This window comes from Nycticebus coucang, chromosome 16 (assembly GCF_027406575.1).
Source record: "Nycticebus coucang isolate mNycCou1 chromosome 16, mNycCou1.pri, whole genome shotgun sequence".
NCBI lineage: Eukaryota > Metazoa > Chordata > Mammalia > Primates > Lorisidae > Nycticebus > Nycticebus coucang.
In genome coordinates this window covers 87,907,419-87,913,418 of record NC_069795.1, presented here as the reverse complement: position 1 = coordinate 87,913,418, position 6,000 = coordinate 87,907,419, and positions in this window count along the sequence as shown.

Sequence of the window (6,000 nt, the reverse complement as noted above, 5' to 3'; positions counted from 1 at the left end):
ATCACTTAAGTCCAGGAGTTGGAGGTTGCTATGAGCTGTGATGCTACAGCACTCTACACAGGGTGACAGCTTGAGGCTCTGTCTCCAAAAAAAAAAAAAAATAAAGGTGTGCCTCTGGCTGAAGGAGTAGGGTGCTGGCCCCATATACCAGGGGTGGCGGGTTCAAGCCCAGTCCCAGCCAAAACTGCAAAAAAAAAAAAAAAGTGTATAAACAAACAGGAGGATAGATGAATTTAAGTAAAATGTTTACATCTGTTTATTATATTATTCTTTCTACTTTTCATAAGTTTAAATTTTTTTAAAAACAAAACATTTTAAAATAATAAAGTATTCCTTATATACATATAAAAAAAACTTAGAATATATAAAAATGTCTCATGCTTTCAAATGTGGTGTGTATCATTCAGTTAAAACTTATTATATCAAATCATATTATGAAATGTGCATTATAATCATAGTCTATATTCATCTTATTTCAGCTTATAATAAGATTTTATAACTCCTATTAAAAAAACAAAATTATATGCTAGCTGCTGGACCAAATGGTTTTAGCTGTATATACTTTTCTTTTTCATTAAATACATAGGAAATTTAATCATGTCTAATGAAGTTAATGCAGCTATTTTGGCCTTTTTAATGCATTACTTAATTGTATTATTCCCAAAAGCTGTCCACCAGAATTCAATACCTACATGGACACACATTTACTGAAAGAATACCTTGCCTTCTGTAATACTCATCCTGTTAATAATAATTGATGACTTTAGCCACACATCACACTGGATAATTATAAAATGATAAGAACTTCCATTATCATCTTGTTTAGGTAACTTGGATATGATTATTATATTATGTCGGCATCAGTTTAATCTTGACCTAACTGCTTTGGTAATATTTCTTATAATGCATGCTGTAAAATATTATTCCTTAAAACTTGTGTTGACACATTTATTTGAACTGAAAAATGACATCAGACTCTTTCTGACAGAAATTAAGTTGGAGTCTGATTTAGCTTATTGGTTTGACAATGAGGCCCAGCTTTGCCAAGAATGTTCTAGTAAACATTTTCCAGGATGTTTGTTATTGCATAATGTAAATGGAATCTCTGAAGTTTTGATAAAATAGAGTTAAAGAGTGCAATGAAACAAAAGCATTTAAACAAAACACATTGAGTGTTGAGGCAGAAAGATTCTAAGGTGATTCCTAGTATTCTTACCCTTGTGTAATCCCCTCCCCTGGAGTGTGAATGTGACCCAGGACTCGATTCTAACCAAGAGAATACAGTAAGACTGATGGGATGTACTTATTATGAGTATGTGGTTATGTTGTATAAAATTGGAACACCAGTGTTTTAGGAGAGACTCCCTTGATGACTTTGAAGAAGCAAGTGACTGTTAGAAGACCCATGTGGCAAGGGGCTGAAGGTGCAGCTGTCAGCAAAGAACTGAATGCTGCCAACCACCAGGGGAGTTTAGAAATGGATCCTCTTAGGCCGGGTGCGGTGGCTCACTCCTGTAATCCTAGCACTCTGGGAGGCAAACGTGGGTGGATTGCTTGAGCTCACAAGTTCAAGTCCAGACCAAGCAAGAGTGAGACACTGTCTCTACTAAAAAATAGAAAAACTGAGCCCAAAAGTTTGAGGTTGCTGTGAGCTATGATGATGCCATAGCACTCTACCTAGGGTGACAGCTTGAGACTGTCTCCAAAAAAAAAAAAAAAAAATAGAAGTGGATCCTCTTGCAGGTGCCTCAAAGGCAACAGCTGTCCTAGCCAACATCTTGATTACAGCCTTGTGAGACCCTGAAGTAGAGGACCTAGCCAAGCCATATCTGGGCTCCTGACCCATAGAAGTGTGTTGTGGTAAGTGGGTGGTAATATTGCTATGCACCAATGTATGACTAATGCAAATGGCAAAGGTATGTTGAATTTAACATTTCAGTATTTGAATTTTTTTGGAATCTGTCAGATTAGATGGGAGTCTAAGTAAAAGAATTATAGGTATAATAGCTCATATAGCAGTGGTTCTCAAACTTTGGCACTCATCAGAATCACCCAAAAGCCTTACTGGTAAGACACAGATTGCTGAGTCCCACCCCCCCACACCCCCCCTTCCAGAGTTTCTGATTCAGTAGGTCAGGGGTAGAGCCTGTGAATTTGAATTTCTAGCAAGTTGTCTGGTGATGCCGATGCTACCTGTCCAGAAGCCACATTTTGAGAGTCATTGATGTAGGGTCATCTGGTAGCTAAGTCTTGGTTAAAGCTTTAGGTTAAACTTCTCAGAGGTTGAGAAAATGATTAGATTCTAATGGCTGTAACAAATCTTTTTGCAAGTTAAATTGTTTACAGTCTTTTGTTTTCAACAAAATTGAAGGAGAAACTAATAGAATTGGGTCTTGCTCAGGCTAATCGTGAACTCGTGAGCTCAAGGGATCCTCCTGCCTTGGCCTCTCAGAGTCCTAGGATTATAGGCATGAGCCACCAGGCCCAAATTCACATACTTCCATATAACTTGGAAAGACTTCCAAAAATGGAGTGGCATTTCTATTAAAAACACACATACAAAACTCCTTCCATTCTTGAGTACTCACTCATTAATGTGAACAAGGTATATTAGTTAGGGTGGGTTAAACTGCTGTTACAAATAGACCCAAATGTGTTTCAAATATAGTTGAAGTTTATTTCTTAGTTGGCAAGGTATGGTTGAGATACCAGAAGAAATCAAGAGGTGCTGGAACAAGATGAGGCTGAAGGGATAGGTAGGGACTACCTCACAAAGCCAACTTCAAGATTTTTATTTTATCCCAAGAAATGACTATAAATATTTTCAGAGGAATAATTAAGCAAATATGCATAGCCTTCGGGTGTGCAGTTAATGAGTGTTGATAAACATCCACATGTAAAAACCACCAAAATCAAGATATAGAATATTTCCATTACCCTGGTCTGTTTCTTCTACCCCTTTCTAACACCTGACCATCCACCTCCTGCTACCACTTTCTGATTTCTGTCACCATAGCTTAGTTTTGCCTATTCTAGAATTTCATATAAATGGAATTATACAGTATGTATTATTTCGTATTACTTAGTTATTGTGTAGTTGAACATAATGTTTTGGAGAGTCATCCATGGTGGTGGCTGTATCTGTAGCTCTTTTTTTTTTTTTTTTTTTTTTGAGACAGAGTCTCACTTTGTTGCCCTTGGTAGAGTGCCATGGTGTATTTTTTGGAGGGGAGGTCTGGCTCTTGCTCAGCCTGGTCTGAACTGCTGGCCTCAAGCATTCCTCCCACCTTGGCCTCCCAAAGTGCTATGATTATAGGTATGAACCACCACGGCCAGGTCCTGTGGCTGTTGTGAACAGAGCTTCTGTAAATGTTCTTGCATAAGTCTTTTTGTGATATGTGTTTATGCCACTTAGGCAAAATCTTTAGATTGGAATTGCTGTATCATAGAGTAGAGGTGTGTTTACCTTTGTAACAAACTATCAGTTTTTTGAGGTGGTTGTACAATTTCATATTCCAGCAGCATTATATCCTGGCCAATATTTTATAGTGTTGATAGTCTTTTTTATTTTAGCCATTCCACGGGGTATCATTAAAAATCTCAAGCAGGGGAATGACTTGGGCTTTAAAAAAGTCACTTTGATTATCGTATGGAGAAGGGGTGGAGTGGGGCCAGAGTAGATGTGGTAAGATTGGTTGCGTGTGGATTGCAGAAGTCAGGTGGGAGAGGATGGCAGATTGAGCTATGGTGCGGATGGTGGAGATGGATGTAAGAAATATTTAGAAGGTAAAATTAATAGGAGTTGATTACTAACTAGGAACATTAGAAAAGGCCCAAATTATTATTTGCTGTTTGTTTGATTTTGGCTTGGTTTTGGGCATGTCGTATTTGTGGTATCTTAATCTCCAGCAAAGAGGAATGCTTAAATATAGTATATTACAGATGTATTGTGGAATAGCAGCATGCAGTCATTAACAATGATGTTGGAGAACAATATTTCTTGATGTGGAATAATGTTCAAAATATATTGTTTAAAAAAGTTTAAAAACTCTGTATAATGTATATAGTATGACAATTTTTTAATTTAATTTAATTTTTTTTTACATTTTTTTTTTGTAGAGACAGAGTTTCACTTTATTGCCCTCGGTAGAGTGCCGTGGCATCACACAGCTCACGCAACCTCCAACTCCTGGGCTTAGGTGATTCTCCTGCCTCAGCCTCCCAAGTAGCTGGGACTATAGGTGCCCGCCACAACACCCGGCTATTTTTTTGTTGCAGTTTGGCAGGGGCTGGGTTTGAACCCGCCACCCTTGGCATATGGGGCCAGCGCCCTGCTCACTGAGCCACAGGCGCCGCCCTAGTATGACAATTTTTAATATTTTTAAAATGGTATATAGAGAAAAGCCATCTGGAAAAATAGGAAGTGTTAACTATGGTCTCTAGGTTGAGTTTTTAGAATAGTTTTTAATTTGGGTTATGGTTTTTTTCTGGTTTTCTACAAAGAACATATGCTAATTGTGTAATATGAAAGAAGTTATTTAAAAACCACTTAACATTTCGAAAATAGACATTTATTTTAAGAGCACAATACAAGAATAAATAGAACCCCAAAAGGATGGGAAAGGTGGTGGTAACAGGATCTCAATCCTTCTTCCTTTACCCTCCAATACTCTTTCCCACCCTGAGCCTTCTGGTAAGGACACCTGGCAGGGATTCCCTAGGCCTTTTTCAGATTTGGAGAGTTGGAATAGAAAGGCTGGTGAGAAAGGCTGAGTTGAACTCAAATTAAAGGAGTCCCGCCTTTGGATTCCAGTTGTTATCTCTACCATTCCATTGAATGGCTTCTAAGTCACCTGTCACCTCCATGTTGCTAAGATAGCCCCAGTTCCCACCCGACATGACACGTCAGAAGCATCTGCCATAGTAATCTCTCCTTCCTTCTGGAAGCACCCTCCTGGTTATCTCTATTTCACTGGCCACTCTTTCAATCCCCTTTGCTGGTTCTTGGTCTCTCAAACCTCTTAATCTTGGAGCATCCAAGGGTTCCGTCCTTGAGACATTTCTTCGATCTATACTTCCTTCCTTAGTGATTTCATCCAGTCTCAGCTTATATTTAAATCTTTTACACACTGGCAAATTCTAATCACTGTCTCCAGCCTGGATTTCTCCCCTGAACTCCAGGTTCATAAATCTCTGTTAATGCTCCCCTTAGGCTTTCTAACAGGCATCTCAAAATTAATATGCCCCAAACAGAATAGCTGTTCTTCCCCCAGCCACCCCAAATTGTTCCTCCTGAGTCTCCTCTATCTCAGGAGATGGTAACGTCAATCTCCCTTGTGCTCAGCCCACAAACCTTGAAGCCATAAATTATTGTCTTTTTCTCATTCTACATGTCCAAAACCTTTTGGATCTACCTTGAAAACATATTCTGATGTGTTCTCCTGTGCCCCTGGCCCATGCCACCATCTCAGCCCACCTGGGTTGCTAGAGCAGTCGGAGTCGGCCATCTTGCTTCCTTCCTTGCTCTTTGCAACTTACCCTCAACTTAGCAGTCAGAGTGATCCTTTAAAATATGCATCAGATGGTATCACTTCTCAGCTCAAAAAACTCTAACAAACTAAACATAAACAGAGTAAATGCCAGCCCTCAAAAAGCCTGAGGATACAGCCCTGGATGATAGAACCTCAGATACTTTCCTGACGTTTATTTCTTCCTGCTGCTCCATCTGACTCCCTCTGACCCGGCCTCACAGCCCTTGCTAGTCCATAAATAGTCCACCTGTGTAAAAAGCCTCAGGGCCTTGCATTTGCTCTTCCTGCTACCAGAAATGCTTTTCCTTCAGCCATTTGGATGCTTTTTTCTTTCAAGTCTTTGCTCAACTGTGTGGCCTTCCCTGACCTCCTCATTTAGAATTGTGACCTCTACCTCTGTCATCACCATCTCCCTTTCCTGCTTTATTGTTCTCCATACTTCTTCATACCTGCTACCAAATGCTATCAC